The sequence below is a fragment of the Phasianus colchicus genome, chromosome 16 (assembly GCF_987193195.1).
Source record: "Phasianus colchicus chromosome 16, bPhaCol1.hap1.1, whole genome shotgun sequence".
Taxonomy (NCBI): domain Eukaryota; kingdom Metazoa; phylum Chordata; class Aves; order Galliformes; family Phasianidae; genus Phasianus; species Phasianus colchicus.
The window spans coordinates 1,099,791-1,116,005 of record NC_143451.1 but is presented as its reverse complement, the minus strand read 5'-3'; positions in this window follow the sequence as shown (position 1 = coordinate 1,116,005).

The following is a 16,215-nucleotide window of genomic DNA, read 5'->3' as shown; positions in this document are numbered from 1 at the left end:
GCCATTGTGATGGGAGTCAGTGTGATCTTGAGGAGTGGAAAGCAGTATTCTTGAGATGAAACGTGAGGTATTTCTAAGAGTCCTGGTATTTCTGGGAGAAAATGTCTTGTTTTGGAGAGCCAAAGTCCCATTTTGGGGGCAGAAGCTGGTATTTCTGTGACACTGCCATCTTGATGGGGGTAAGTGTGATCTTGAGGAGTGTAAAGCAGCATTTTGGTTAGAAAATGGGAGCTCTTCCTAAGAGCAGTGCTATTTCTGGGAGAAAAGGAGCTCTACTGGGCATAAAAATGGTGTATCTGTGATAAAATGCCACATTTCTGAAAGAAACTGTCCTCTTGCGGAGTGTAATGCTGTATGTTCCGGAGGAAATGGGAAATATTCAGCAGAGTCCTGGTATTTCTGGGAGAAGAGGTCTGATGTGGGGGGGGGAAGGTGATGTATCTGTGAGAAAGCTGGTGTTTCTGGGAGAAAATGCCAGGTATTGGTGAGGAAACAGATGCTAGAGAGGGAAAAGGCCATCCCTTTGGGAGAGAAGTGGTATTTCTGGGAGAAAATGCCCCAAATCGGGGAGTAAGTGTCATCCTGAGGCGTGTCATGGAGTAGATTTGGGAGGAAATGGAGGTGTTTCACAGAGTAGCGGCACTTCTGGGAGAAAATGTCCTCAGTGGGAAAGACAATGTCCTCTTGAGGGAAGAAAACGGGTCTTTCTTACAGCAAATGTCATCCAATTGGGAGAAAATCTCCTCTCTTGGGGAGAAAAGTGGTCTTTCTGAGAGAAGGTGTCCTCTTCTTGGCTGCAAGTGTCCCATTTGGCATTGTCATGGAGGCTTTTTGGGGAGAAAGCGTGTGGCAGTTGTAAGAGAAGGGGTATTTCTGGGAGCAAATCTCCTCTTTTTGGAAGAGAAGGTGAAATTTCCAAGGGAAAAGTGGCATTTCTGGGAGGAAATGACATAGCTGGGGGAGAAAAGTGGGAACCGGTGGGAAAGAAGATCTTGTACTGGAGAGCAACGGTGGTCTTTTTGGTGTGCCAAGTGGTCTCTTGGGGAGACAACGTGGTAAATAGGGGAGACAATGTCCTCTGGAGGAGTGTCAAGTAGTATTTGGGAGAGCAAACGTCAGGTATTTCTCGGAAACCGGCTGTTTCTGGGAGATAGTAGCAGACTTGGTTGGAAAATGACAGGTGTTTGTGAGAAAGCTGGTATTTTGGGGAAAAAAGGCCGTTTTTTAAAGAATAAGCTGGCATTTCTGGGAGAATATGTCCCATCTTTGGGAGAAAACGGGTGTATGTGGGAGAAAATGTCGTGTATTCGGGAGAAAGCTGGTGTATGTGGGAGAAAAGGCCATTGTGATGGGAGTCAGTGTGATCTTGAGGAGTGGAAAGCAGTATTCTTGAGATGAAACGTGAGGTATTTCTAAGAGTCCTGGTATTTCTGGGAGAAAATGTCTTGTTTTGGAGAGCCAAAGTCCCATTTTGGGGGCAGAAGCTGGTATTTCTGTGACACTGCCATCTTGATGGGGGTAAGTGTGATCTTGAGGAGTGTAAAGCAGCATTTTGGTTAGAAAATGGGAGCTCTTCCTAAGAGCAGTGCTATTTCTGGGAGAAAAGGAGCTCTACTGGGCATAAAAATGGTGTATCTGTGATAAAATGCCACATTTCTGAAAGAAACTGTCCTCTTGCGGAGTGTAATGCTGTATGTTCCGGAGGAAATGGGAAATATTCAGCAGAGTCCTGGTATTTCTGGGAGAAGAGGTCTGATGTGGGGGGGGGAAGGTGATGTATCTGTGAGAAAGCTGGTGTTTCTGGGAGAAAATGCCAGGTATTGGTGAGGAAACAGATGCTAGAGAGGGAAAAGGCCATCCCTTTGGGAGAGAAGTGGTATTTCTGGGAGAAAATGCCCCAAATCGGGGAGTAAGTGTCATCCTGAGGCGTGTCATGGAGTAGATTTGGGAGGAAATGGAGGTGTTTCACAGAGTAGCGGCACTTCTGGGAGAAAATGTCCTCAGTGGGAAAGACAATGTCCTCTTGAGGGAAGAAAACAGGTCTTTCTTACAGCAAATGTCATCCAATTGGGAGAAAATCTCCTCTCTTGGGGAGAAAAGTGGTCTTTCTGAGAGAAGGTGTCCTCTTCTTGGCTGCAAGTGTCCCATTTGGCATTGTCATGGAGGCTTTTTGGGGAGAAAGCGTGTGGCAGTTGTAAGAGAAGGGGTATTTCTGGGAGCAAATCTCCTCTTTTTGGAAGAGAAGGTGAAATTTCCAAGGGAAAAGTGGCATTTCTGGGAGGAAATGACATAGCTGGGGGAGAAAAGTGGGAACCGGTGGGAAAGAAGATCTTGTACTGGAGAGCAACGGTGGTCTTTTTGGTGTGCCAAGTGGTCTCTTGGGGAGACAACGTGGTAAATAGGGGAGACAATGTCCTCTGGAGGAGTGTCAAGTAGTATTTGGGAGAGCAAACGTCAGGTATTTCTCGGAAACCGGCTGTTTCTGGGAGATAGTAGCAGACTTGGTTGGAAAATGACAGGTGTTTGTGAGAAAGCTGGTATTTTGGGGAAAAAAGGCCGTTTTTTAAAGAATAAGCTGGCATTTCTGGGAGAATATGTCCCATCTTTGGGAGAAAACGGGTGTATGTGGGAGAAAATGTCGTGTATTTGGGAGAAAGCTGGTGTATGTGGGAGAAAAGGCCATTGTGATGGGAGTCAGTGTGATCTTGAGGAGTGGAAAGCAGTATTCTTGAGATGAAACGTGAGGTATTTCTAAGAGTCCTGGTATTTCTGGGAGAAAATGTCTTGTTTTGGAGAGCCAAAGTCCCATTTTGGGGGCAGAAGCTGGTATTTCTGTGACACTGCCATCTTGATGGGGGTAAGTGTGATCTTGAGGAGTGTAAAGCAGCATTTTGGTTAGAAAATGGGAGCTCTTCCTAAGAGCAGTGCTATTTCTGGGAGAAAAGGAGCTCTACTGGGCATAAAAATGGTGTATCTGTGATAAAATGCCACATTTCTGAAAGAAACTGTCCTCTTGCGGAGTGTAATGCTGTATGTTCCGGAGGAAATGGGAAATATTCAGCAGAGTCCTGGTATTTCTGGGAGAAGAGGTCTGATGTGGGGGGGGGAAGGTGATGTATCTGTGAGAAAGCTGGTGTTTCTGGGAGAAAATGCCAGGTATTGGTGAGGAAACAGATGCTAGAGAGGGAAAAGGCCATCCCTTTGGGAGAGAAGTGGTATTTCTGGGAGAAAATGCCCCAAATCGGGGAGTAAGTGTCATCCTGAGGCGTGTCATGGAGTAGATTTGGGAGGAAATGGAGGTGTTTCACAGAGTAGCGGCACTTCTGGGAGAAAATGTCCTCAGTGGGAAAGACAATGTCCTCTTGAGGGAAGAAAACAGGTCTTTCTTACAGCAAATGTCATCCAATTGGGAGAAAATCTCCTCTCTTGGGGAGAAAAGTGGTCTTTCTGAGAGAAGGTGTCCTCTTCTTGGCTGCAAGTGTCCCATTTGGCATTGTCATGGAGGCTTTTTGGGGAGAAAGCGTGTGGCAGTTGTAAGAGAAGGGGTATTTCTGGGAGCAAATCTCCTCTTTTTGGAAGAGAAGGTGAAATTTCCAAGGGAAAAGTGGCATTTCTGGGAGGAAATGACATAGCTGGGGGAGAAAAGTGGGAACCGGTGGGAAAGAAGATCTTGTACTGGAGAGCAACGGTGGTCTTTTTGGTGTGCCAAGTGGTCTCTTGGGGAGACAACGTGGTAAATAGGGGAGACAATGTCCTCTGGAGGAGTGTCAAGTAGTATTTGGGAGAGCAAACGTCAGGTATTTCTCGGAAACCGGCTGTTTCTGGGAGATAGTAGCAGACTTGGTTGGAAAATGACAGGTGTTTGTGAGAAAGCTGGTATTTTGGGGAAAAAAGGCCGTTTTTTAAAGAATAAGCTGGCATTTCTGGGAGAATATGTCCCATCTTTGGGAGAAAACGGGTGTATGTGGGAGAAAATGTCGTGTATTTGGGAGAAAGCTGGTGTATGTGGGAGAAAAGGCCATTGTGATGGGAGTCAGTGTGATCTTGAGGAGTGGAAAGCAGTATTCTTGAGATGAAACGTGAGGTATTTCTAAGAGTCCTGGTATTTCTGGGAGAAAATGTCTTGTTTTGGAGAGCCAAAGTCCCATTTTGGGGGCAGAAGCTGGTATTTCTGTGACACTGCCATCTTGATGGGGGTAAGTGTGATCTTGAGGAGTGTAAAGCAGCATTTTGGTTAGAAAATGGGAGCTCTTCCTAAGAGCAGTGCTATTTCTGGGAGAAAAGGAGCTCTACTGGGCATAAAAATGGTGTATCTGTGATAAAATGCCACATTTCTGAAAGAAACTGTCCTCTTGCGGAGTGTAATGCTGTATGTTCCGGAGGAAATGGGAAATATTCAGCAGAGTCCTGGTATTTCTGGGAGAAGAGGTCTGATGTGGGGGGGGGAAGGTGATGTATCTGTGAGAAAGCTGGTGTTTCTGGGAGAAAATGCCAGGTATTGGTGAGGAAACAGATGCTAGAGAGGGAAAAGGCCATCCCTTTGGGAGAGAAGTGGTATTTCTGGGAGAAAATGCCCCAAATCGGGGAGTAAGTGTCATCCTGAGGCGTGTCATGGAGTAGATTTGGGAGGAAATGGAGGTGTTTCACAGAGTAGCGGCACTTCTGGGAGAAAATGTCCTCAGTGGGAAAGACAATGTCCTCTTGAGGGAAGAAAACGGGTCTTTCTTACAGCAAATGTCATCCAATTGGGAGAAAATCTCCTCTCTTGGGGAGAAAAGTGGTCTTTCTGAGAGAAGGTGTCCTCTTCTTGGCTGCAAGTGTCCCATTTGGCATTGTCATGGAGGCTTTTTGGGGAGAAAGCGTGTGGCAGTTGTAAGAGAAGGGGTATTTCTGGGAGCAAATCTCCTCTTTTTGGAAGAGAAGGTGAAATTTCCAAGGGAAAAGTGGCATTTCTGGGAGGAAATGACATAGCTGGGGGAGAAAAGTGGGAACCGGTGGGAAAGAAGATCTTGTACTGGAGAGCAACGGTGGTCTTTTTGGTGTGCCAAGTGGTCTCTTGGGGAGACAACGTGGTAAATAGGGGAGACAATGTCCTCTGGAGGAGTGTCAAGTAGTATTTGGGAGAGCAAACGTCAGGTATTTCTCGGAAACCGGCTGTTTCTGGGAGATAGTAGCAGACTTGGTTGGAAAATGACAGGTGTTTGTGAGAAAGCTGGTATTTTGGGGAAAAAAGGCCGTTTTTTAAAGAATAAGCTGGCATTTCTGGGAGAATATGTCCCATCTTTGGGAGAAAATGGGTGTATGTGGGAGAAAATGTCGTGTATTTGGGAGAAAGCTGGTGTATGTGGGAGAAAAGGCCATTGTGATGGGAGTCAGTGTGATCTTGAGGAGTGGAAAGCAGTATTCTTGAGATGAAACGTGAGGTATTTCTAAGAGTCCTGGTATTTCTGGGAGAAAATGTCTTGTTTTGGAGAGCCAAAGTCCCATTTTGGGGGCAGAAGCTGGTATTTCTGTGACACTGCCATCTTGATGGGGGTAAGTGTGATCTTGAGGAGTGTAAAGCAGCATTTTGGTTAGAAAATGGGAGCTCTTCCTAAGAGCAGTGCTATTTCTGGGAGAAAAGGAGCTCTACTGGGCATAAAAATGGTGTATCCGTGATAAAATGCCACATTTCTGAAAGAAACTGTCCTCTTGCGGAGTGTAATGCTGTATGTTCCGGAGGAAATGGGAAATATTCAGCAGAGTCCTGGTATTTCTGGGAGAAGAGGTCTGATGTGGGGGGGGGAAGGTGATGTATCTGTGAGAAAGCTGGTGTTTCTGGGAGAAAATGCCAGGTATTGGTGAGGAAACAGATGCTAGAGAGGGAAAAGGCCATCCCTTTGGGAGAGAAGTGGTATTTCTGGGAGAAAATGCCCCAAAACGGGGAGTAAGTGTCATCCTGAGGCGTGTCATGGAGTAGATTTGGGAGGAAATGGAGGCGTTTCACAGAGTAGCGGCACCTCTGGGAGAAAATGTCCTCAGTGGGAAAGACAATGTCCTCTTGAGGGAAGAAAACAGGTCTTTCTTACAGCAAATGTCATCCAATTGGGAGAAAATCTCCTCTCTTGGGGAGAAAAGTGGTCTTTCTGAGAGAAGGTGTCCTCTTCTTGGCTGCAAGTGTCCCATTTGGCATTGTCATGGAGGCTTTTTGGGGAGAAAGCGTGTGGCAGTTGTAAGAGAAGGGGTATTTCTGGGAGCAAATCTCCTCTTTTTGGAAGAGAAGGTGAAATTTCCAAGGGAAAAGTGGCATTTCTGGGAGGAAATGACATAGCTGGGGGAGAAAAGTGGGAACCGGTGGGAAAGAAGATCTTGTACTGGAGAGCAACGGTGGTCTTTTTGGTGTGCCAAGTGGTCTCTTGGGGAGACAACGTGGTAAATAGGGGAGACAATGTCCTCTGGAGGAGTGTCAAGTAGTATTTGGGAGAGCAAACGTCAGGTATTTCTCGGAAACCGGCTGTTTCTGGGAGATAGTAGCAGACTTGGTTGGAAAATGACAGGTGTTTGTGAGAAAGCTGGTATTTTGGGAAAAAAAGGCCGTTTTTTAAAGAATAAGCTGGCATTTCTGGGAGAATATGTCCCATCTTTGGGAGAAAACGGGTGTATGTGGGAGAAAATGTCGTGTATTTGGGAGAAAGCTGGTGTATGTGGGAGAAAAGGCCATTGTGATGGGAGTCAGTGTGATCTTGAGGAGTGGAAAGCAGTATTCTTGAGATGAAACGTGAGGTATTTCTAAGAGTCCTGGTATTTCTGGGAGAAAATGTCTTGTTTTGGAGAGCCAAAGTCCCATTTTGGGGGCAGAAGCTGGTATTTCTGTGACACTGCCATCTTGATGGGGGTAAGTGTGATCTTGAGGAGTGTAAAGCAGCATTTTGGTTAGAAAATGGGAGCTCTTCCTAAGAGCAGTGCTATTTCTGGGAGAAAAGGAGCTCTACTGGGCATAAAAATGGTGTATCCGTGATAAAATGCCACATTTCTGAAAGAAACTGTCCTCTTGCGGAGTGTAATGCTGTATGTTCCGGAGGAAATGGGAAATATTCAGCAGAGTCCTGGTATTTCTGGGAGAAGAGGTCTGATGTGGGGGGGGGAAGGTGATGTATCTGTGAGAAAGCTGGTGTTTCTGGGAGAAAATGCCAGGTATTGGTGAGGAAACAGATGCTAGAGAGGGAAAAGGCCATCCCTTTGGGAGAGAAGTGGTATTTCTGGGAGAAAATGCCCCAAATCGGGGAGTAAGTGTCATCCTGAGGCGTGTCATGGAGTAGATTTGGGAGGAAATGGAGGCGTTTCACAGAGTAGCGGCACCTCTGGGAGAAAATGTCCTCAGTGGGAAAGACAATGTCCTCTTGAGGGAAGAAAACAGGTCTTTCTTACAGCAAATGTCATCCAATTGGGAGAAAATCTCCTCTCTTGGGGAGAAAAGTGGTCTTTCTGAGAGAAGGTGTCCTCTTCTTGGCTGCAAGTGTCCCATTTGGCATTGTCATGGAGGCTTTTTGGGGAGAAAGCGTGTGGCAGTTGTAAGAGAAGGGGTATTTCTGGGAGCAAATCTCCTCTTTTTGGAAGAGAAGGTGAAATTTCCAAGGGAAAAGTGGCATTTCTGGGAGGAAATGACATAGCTGGGGGAGAAAAGTGGGAACCGGTGGGAAAGAAGATCTTGTACTGGAGAGCAACGGTGGTCTTTTTGGTGTGCCAAGTGGTCTCTTGGGGAGACAACGTGGTAAATAGGGGAGACAATGTCCTCTGGAGGAGTGTCAAGTAGTATTTGGGAGAGCAAACGTCAGGTATTTCTCGGAAACCGGCTGTTTCTGGGAGATAGTAGCAGACTTGGTTGGAAAATGACAGGTGTTTGTGAGAAAGCTGGTATTTTGGGGAAAAAAGGCCGTTTTTTAAAGAATAAGCTGGCATTTCTGGGAGAATATGTCCCATCTTTGGGAGAAAACGGGTGTATGTGGGAGAAAATGTCGTGTATTTGGGAGAAAGCTGGTGTATGTGGGAGAAAAGGCCATTGTGATGGGAGTCAGTGTGATCTTGAGGAGTGGAAAGCAGTATTCTTGAGATGAAACGTGAGGTATTTCTAAGAGTCCTGGTATTTCTGGGAGAAAATGTCTTGTTTTGGAGAGCCAAAGTCCCATTTTGGGGGCAGAAGCTGGTATTTCTGTGACACTGCCATCTTGATGGGGGTAAGTGTGATCTTGAGGAGTGTAAAGCAGCATTTTGGTTAGAAAATGGGAGCTCTTCCTAAGAGCAGTGCTATTTCTGGGAGAAAAGGAGCTCTACTGGGCATAAAAATGGTGTATCCGTGATAAAATGCCACATTTCTGAAAGAAACTGTCCTCTTGCGGAGTGTAATGCTGTATGTTCCGGAGGAAATGGGAAATATTCAGCAGAGTCCTGGTATTTCTGGGAGAAGAGGTCTGATGTGGGGGGGGGAAGGTGATGTATCTGTGAGAAAGCTGGTGTTTCTGGGAGAAAATGCCAGGTATTGGTGAGGAAACAGATGCTAGAGAGGGAAAAGGCCATCCCTTTGGGAGAGAAGTGGTATTTCTGGGAGAAAATGCCCCAAATCGGGGAGTAAGTGTCATCCTGAGGCGTGTCATGGAGTAGATTTGGGAGGAAATGGAGGCGTTTCACAGAGTAGCGGCACCTCTGGGAGAAAATGTCCTCAGTGGGAAAGACAATGTCCTCTTGAGGGAAGAAAACAGGTCTTTCTTACAGCAAATGTCATCCAATTGGGAGAAAATCTCCTCTCTTGGGGAGAAAAGTGGTCTTTCTGAGAGAAGGTGTCCTCTTCTTGGCTGCAAGTGTCCCATTTGGCATTGTCATGGAGGCTTTTTGGGGAGAAAGCGTGTGGCAGTTGTAAGAGAAGGGGTATTTCTGGGAGCAAATCTCCTCTTTTTGGAAGAGAAGGTGAAATTTCCAAGGGAAAAGTGGCATTTCTGGGAGGAAATGACATAGCTGGGGGAGAAAAGTGGGAACCGGTGGGAAAGAAGATCTTGTACTGGAGAGCAACGGTGGTCTTTTTGGTGTGCCAAGTGGTCTCTTGGGGAGACAACGTGGTAAATAGGGGAGACAATGTCCTCTGGAGGAGTGTCAAGTAGTATTTGGGAGAGCAAATGTCAGGTATTTCTCGGAAACCGGCTGTTTCTGGGAGATAGTAGCAGACTTGGTTGGAAAATGACAGGTGTTTGTGAGAAAGCTGGTATTTTGGGAAAAAAAGGCCGTTTTTTAAAGAATAAGCTGGCATTTCTGGGAGAATATGTCCCATCTTTGGGAGAAAACGGGTGTATGTGGGAGAAAATGTCGTGTATTTGGGAGAAAGCTGGTGTATGTGGGAGAAAAGGCCATTGTGATGGGAGTCAGTGTGATCTTGAGGAGTGGAAAGCAGTATTCTTGAGATGAAACGTGAGGTATTTCTAAGAGTCCTGGTATTTCTGGGAGAAAATGTCTTGTTTTGGAGAGCCAAAGTCCCATTTTGGGGGCAGAAGCTGGTATTTCTGTGACACTGCCATCTTGATGGGGGTAAGTGTGATCTTGAGGAGTGTAAAGCAGCATTTTGGTTAGAAAATGGGAGCTCTTCCTAAGAGCAGTGCTATTTCTGGGAGAAAAGGAGCTCTACTGGGCATAAAAATGGTGTATCCGTGATAAAATGCCACATTTCTGAAAGAAACTGTCCTCTTGCGGAGTGTAATGCTGTATGTTCCGGAGGAAATGGGAAATATTCAGCAGAGTCCTGGTATTTCTGGGAGAAGAGGTCTGATGTGGGGGGGGGAAGGTGATGTATCTGTGAGAAAGCTGGTGTTTCTGGGAGAAAATGCCAGGTATTGGTGAGGAAACAGATGCTAGAGAGGGAAAAGGCCATCCCTTTGGGAGAGAAGTGGTATTTCTGGGAGAAAATGCCCCAAATCGGGGAGTAAGTGTCATCCTGAGGCGTGTCATGGAGTAGATTTGGGAGGAAATGGAGGCGTTTCACAGAGTAGCGGCACCTCTGGGAGAAAATGTCCTCAGTGGGAAAGACAATGTCCTCTTGAGGGAAGAAAACAGGTCTTTCTTACAGCAAATGTCATCCAATTGGGAGAAAATCTCCTCTCTTGGGGAGAAAAGTGGTCTTTCTGAGAGAAGGTGTCCTCTTCTTGGCTGCAAGTGTCCCATTTGGCATTGTCATGGAGGCTTTTTGGGGAGAAAGCGTGTGGCAGTTGTAAGAGAAGGGGTATTTCTGGGAGCAAATCTCCTCTTTTTGGAAGAGAAGGTGAAATTTCCAAGGGAAAAGTGGCATTTCTGGGAGGAAATGACATAGCTGGGGGAGAAAAGTGGGAACCGGTGGGAAAGAAGATCTTGTACTGGAGAGCAACGGTGGTCTTTTTGGTGTGCCAAGTGGTCTCTTGGGGAGACAACGTGGTAAATAGGGGAGACAATGTCCTCTGGAGGAGTGTCAAGTAGTATTTGGGAGAGCAAACGTCAGGTATTTCTCGGAAACCGGCTGTTTCTGGGAGATAGTAGCAGACTTGGTTGGAAAATGACAGGTGTTTGTGAGAAAGCTGGTATTTTGGGAAAAAAAGGCCGTTTTTTAAAGAATAAGCTGGCATTTCTGGGAGAATATGTCCCATCTTTGGGAGAAAACGGGTGTATGTGGGAGAAAATGTCGTGTATTTGGGAGAAAGCTGGTGTATGTGGGAGAAAAGGCCATTGTGATGGGAGTCAGTGTGATCTTGAGGAGTGGAAAGCAGTATTCTTGAGATGAAACGTGAGGTATTTCTAAGAGTCCTGGTATTTCTGGGAGAAAATGTCTTGTTTTGGAGAGCCAAAGTCCCATTTTGGGGGCAGAAGCTGGTATTTCTGTGACACTGCCATCTTGATGGGGGTAAGTGTGATCTTGAGGAGTGTAAAGCAGCATTTTGGTTAGAAAATGGGAGCTCTTCCTAAGAGCAGTGCTATTTCTGGGAGAAAAGGAGCTCTACTGGGCATAAAAATGGTGTATCTGTGATAAAATGCCACATTTCTGAAAGAAACTGTCCTCTTGCGGAGTGTAATGCTGTATGTTCCGGAGGAAATGGGAAATATTCAGCAGAGTCCTGGTATTTCTGGGAGAAGAGGTCTGATGTGGGGGGGGGAAGGTGATGTATCTGTGAGAAAGCTGGTGTTTCTGGGAGAAAATGCCAGGTATTGGTGAGGAAACAGATGCTAGAGAGGGAAAAGGCCATCCCTTTGGGAGAGAAGTGGTATTTCTGGGAGAAAATGCCCCAAATCGGGGAGTAAGTGTCATCCTGAGGCGTGTCATGGAGTAGATTTGGGAGGAAATGGAGGTGTTTCACAGAGTAGCGGCACTTCTGGGAGAAAATGTCCTCAGTGGGAAAGACAATGTCCTCTTGAGGGAAGAAAACGGGTCTTTCTTACAGCAAATGTCATCCAATTGGGAGAAAATCTCCTCTCTTGGGGAGAAAAGTGGTCTTTCTGAGAGAAGGTGTCCTCTTCTTGGCTGCAAGTGTCCCATTTGGCATTGTCATGGAGGCTTTTTGGGGAGACAGCGAGTGGCAGTTGTAAGAGAAGGGGTATTTCTGGGAGCAAATCTCCTCTTTTTGGAAGAGAAGGTGAAATTTCCAAGGGAAAAGTGGCATTTCTGGGAGGAAATGACATAGCTGGGGGAGAAAAGTGGGAACCGGTGGGAAAGAAGATCTTGTACTGGAGAGCAACGGTGGTCTTTTTGGTGTGCCAAGTGGTCTCTTGGGGAGACAACGTGGTAAATAGGGGAGACAATGTCCTCTGGAGGAGTGTCAAGTAGTATTTGGGAGAGCAAATGTCAGGTATTTCTCGGAAACCGGCTGTTTCTGGGAGATAGTAGCAGACTTGGTTGGAAAATGACAGGTGTTTGTGAGAAAGCTGGTATTTTGGGGAAAAAAGGCCGTTTTTTAAAGAATAAGCTGGCATTTCTGGGAGAATATGTCCCATCTTTGGGAGAAAGCTGGTGTATGTGGGAGAAAAGGCCATTGTGATGGGAGTCAGTGTGATCTTGAGGAGTGGAAAGCAGTATTCTTGAGATGAAACGTGAGGTATTTCTAAGAGTCCTGGTATTTCTGGGAGAAAATGTCTTGTTTTGGAGAGCCAAAGTCCCATTTTGGGGGCAGAAGCTGGTATTTCTGTGACACTGCCATCTTGATGGGGGTAAGTGTGATCTTGAGGAGTGTAAAGCAGCATTTTGGTTAGAAAATGGGAGCTCTTCCTAAGAGCAGTGCTATTTCTGGGAGAAAAGGAGCTCTACTGGGCATAAAAATGGTGTATCTGTGATAAAATGCCACATTTCTGAAAGAAACTGTCCTCTTGCGGAGTGTAATGCTGTATGTTCCGGAGGAAATGGGAAATATTCAGCAGAGTCCTGGTATTTCTGGGAGAAGAGGTCTGATGTGGGGGGGGGAAGGTGATGTATCTGTGAGAAAGCTGGTGTTTCTGGGAGAAAATGCCAGGTATTGGTGAGGAAACAGATGCTAGAGAGGGAAAAGGCCATCCCTTTGGGAGAGAAGTGGTATTTCTGGGAGAAAATGCCCCAAATCGGGGAGTAAGTGTCATCCTGAGGCGTGTCATGGAGTAGATTTGGGAGGAAATGGAGGTGTTTCACAGAGTAGCGGCACTTCTGGGAGAAAATGTCCTCAGTGGGAAAGACAATGTCCTCTTGAGGGAAGAAAACGGGTCTTTCTTACAGCAAATGTCATCCAATTGGGAGAAAATCTCCTCTCTTGGGGAGAAAAGTGGTCTTTCTGAGAGAAGGTGTCCTCTTCTTGGCTGCAAGTGTCCCATTTGGCATTGTCATGGAGGCTTTTTGGGGAGAAAGCGTGTGGCAGTTGTAAGAGAAGGGGTATTTCTGGGAGCAAATCTCCTCTTTTTGGAAGAGAAGGTGAAATTTCCAAGGGAAAAGTGGCATTTCTGGGAGGAAATGACATAGCTGGGGGAGAAAAGTGGGAACCGGTGGGAAAGAAGATCTTGTACTGGAGAGCAACGGTGGTCTTTTTGGTGTGCCAAGTGGTCTCTTGGGGAGACAACGTGGTAAATAGGGGAGACAATGTCCTCTGGAGGAGTGTCAAGTAGTATTTGGGAGAGCAAACGTCAGGTATTTCTCGGAAACCGGCTGTTTCTGGGAGATAGTAGCAGACTTGGTTGGAAAATGACAGGTGTTTGTGAGAAAGCTGGTATTTTGGGAAAAAAAGGCCGTTTTTTAAAGAATAAGCTGGCATTTCTGGGAGAATATGTCCCATCTTTGGGAGAAAACAGGTGTATGTGGGAGAAAATGTCGTGTATTTGGGAGAAAGCTGGTGTATGTGGGAGAAAAGGCCATTGTGATGGGAGTCAGTGTGATCTTGAGGAGTGGAAAGCAGTATTCTTGAGATGAAACGTGAGGTATTTCTAAGAGTCCTGGTATTTCTGGGAGAAAATGTCTTGTTTTGGAGAGCCAAAGTCCCATTTTGGGGGCAGAAGCTGGTATTTCTGTGACACTGCCATCTTGATGGGGGTAAGTGTGATCTTGAGGAGTGTAAAGCAGCATTTTGGTTAGAAAATGGGAGCTCTTCCTAAGAGCAGTGCTATTTCTGGGAGAAAAGGAGCTCTACTGGGCATAAAAATGGTGTATCTGTGATAAAATGCCACATTTCTGAAAGAAACTGTCCTCTTGCGGAGTGTAATGCTGTATGTTCCGGAGGAAATGGGAAATATTCAGCAGAGTCCTGGTATTTCTGGGAGAAGAGGTCTGATGTGGGGGGGAAGGTGATGTATCTGTGAGAAAGCTGGTGTTTCTGGGAGAAAATGCCAGGTATTGGTGAGGAAACAGATGCTAGAGAGGGAAAAGGCCATCCCTTTGGGAGAGAAGTGGTATTTCTGGGAGAAAATGCCCCAAATCGGGGAGTAAGTGTCATCCTGAGGCGTGTCATGGAGTAGATTTGGGAGGAAATGGAGGTGTTTCACAGAGTAGCGGCACTTCTGGGAGAAAATGTCCTCAGTGGGAAAGACAATGTCCTCTTGAGGGAAGAAAACGGGTCTTTCTTACAGCAAATGTCATCCAATTGGGAGAAAATCTCCTCTCTTGGGGAGAAAAGTGGTCTTTCTGAGAGAAGGTGTCCTCTTCTTGGCTGCAAGTGTCCCATTTGGCATTGTCATGGAGGCTTTTTGGGGAGAAAGCGTGTGGCAGTTGTAAGAGAAGGGGTATTTCTGGGAGCAAATCTCCTCTTTTTGGAAGAGAAGGTGAAATTTCCAAGGGAAAAGTGGCATTTCTGGGAGGAAATGACATAGCTGGGGGAGAAAAGTGGGAACCGGTGGGAAAGAAGATCTTGTACTGGAGAGCAACGGTGGTCTTTTTGGTGTGCCAAGTGGTCTCTTGGGGAGACAACGTGGTAAATAGGGGAGACAATGTCCTCTGGAGGAGTGTCAAGTAGTATTTGGGAGAGCAAACGTCAGGTATTTCTCGGAAACCGGCTGTTTCTGGGAGATAGTAGCAGACTTGGTTGGAAAATGACAGGTGTTTGTGAGAAAGCTGGTATTTTGGGAAAAAAAGGCCGTTTTTTAAAGAATAAGCTGGCATTTCTGGGAGAATATGTCCCATCTTTGGGAGAAAACGGGTGTATGTGGGAGAAAATGTCGTGTATTTGGGAGAAAGCTGGTGTATGTGGGAGAAAAGGCCATTGTGATGGGAGTCAGTGTGATCTTGAGGAGTGGAAAGCAGTATTCTTGAGATGAAACGTGAGGTATTTCTAAGAGTCCTGGTATTTCTGGGAGAAAATGTCTTGTTTTGGAGAGCCAAAGTCCCATTTTGGGGGCAGAAGCTGGTATTTCTGTGACACTGCCATCTTGATGGGGGTAAGTGTGATCTTGAGGAGTGTAAAGCAGCATTTTGGTTAGAAAATGGGAGCTCTTCCTAAGAGCAGTGCTATTTCTGGGAGAAAAGGAGCTCTACTGGGCATAAAAATGGTGTATCTGTGATAAAATGCCACATTTCTGAAAGAAACTGTCCTCTTGCGGAGTGTAATGCTGTATGTTCCGGAGGAAATGGGAAATATTCAGCAGAGTCCTGGTATTTCTGGGAGAAGAGGTCTGATGTGGGGGGGGAAGGTGATGTATCTGTGAGAAAGCTGGTGTTTCTGGGAGAAAATGCCAGGTATTGGTGAGGAAACAGATGCTAGAGAGGGAAAAGGCCATCCCTTTGGGAGAGAAGTGGTATTTCTGGGAGAAAATGCCCCAAATCGGGGAGTAAGTGTCATCCTGAGGCGTGTCATGGAGTAGATTTGGGAGGAAATGGAGGTGTTTCACAGAGTAGCGGCACTTCTGGGAGAAAATGTCCTCAGTGGGAAAGACAATGTCCTCTTGAGGGAAGAAAACGGGTCTTTCTTACAGCAAATGTCATCCAATTGGGAGAAAATCTCCTCTCTTGGGGAGAAAAGTGGTCTTTCTGAGAGAAGGTGTCCTCTTCTTGGCTGCAAGTGTCCCATTTGGCATTGTCATGGAGGCTTTTTGGGGAGAAAGCGTGTGGCAGTTGTAAGAGAAGGGGTATTTCTGGGAGCAAATCTCCTCTTTTTGGAAGAGAAGGTGAAATTTCCAAGGGAAAAGTGGCATTTCTGGGAGGAAATGACATAGCTGGGGGAGAAAAGTGGGAACCGGTGGGAAAGAAGATCTTGTACTGGAGAGCAACGGTGGTCTTTTTGGTGTGCCAAGTGGTCTCTTGGGGAGACAACGTGGTAAATAGGGGAGACAATGTCCTCTGGAGGAGTGTCAAGTAGTATTTGGGAGAGCAAACGTCAGGTATTTCTCGGAAACCGGCTGTTTCTGGGAGATAGTAGCAGACTTGGTTGGAAAATGACAGGTGTTTGTGAGAAAGCTGGTATTTTGGGGAAAAAAGGCCGTTTTTTAAAGAATAAGCTGGCATTTCTGGGAGAATATGTCCCATCTTTGGGAGAAAACGGGTGTATGTGGGAGAAAATGTCGTGTATTTGGGAGAAAGCTGGTGTATGTGGGAGAAAAGGCCATTGTGATGGGAGTCAGTGTGATCTTGAGGAGTGGAAAGCAGTATTCTTGAGATGAAACGTGAGGTATTTCTAAGAGTCCTGGTATTTCTGGGAGAAAATGTCTTGTTTTGGAGAGCCAAAGTCCCATTTTGGGGGCAGAAGCTGGTATTTCTGTGACACTGCCATCTTGATGGGGGTAAGTGTGATC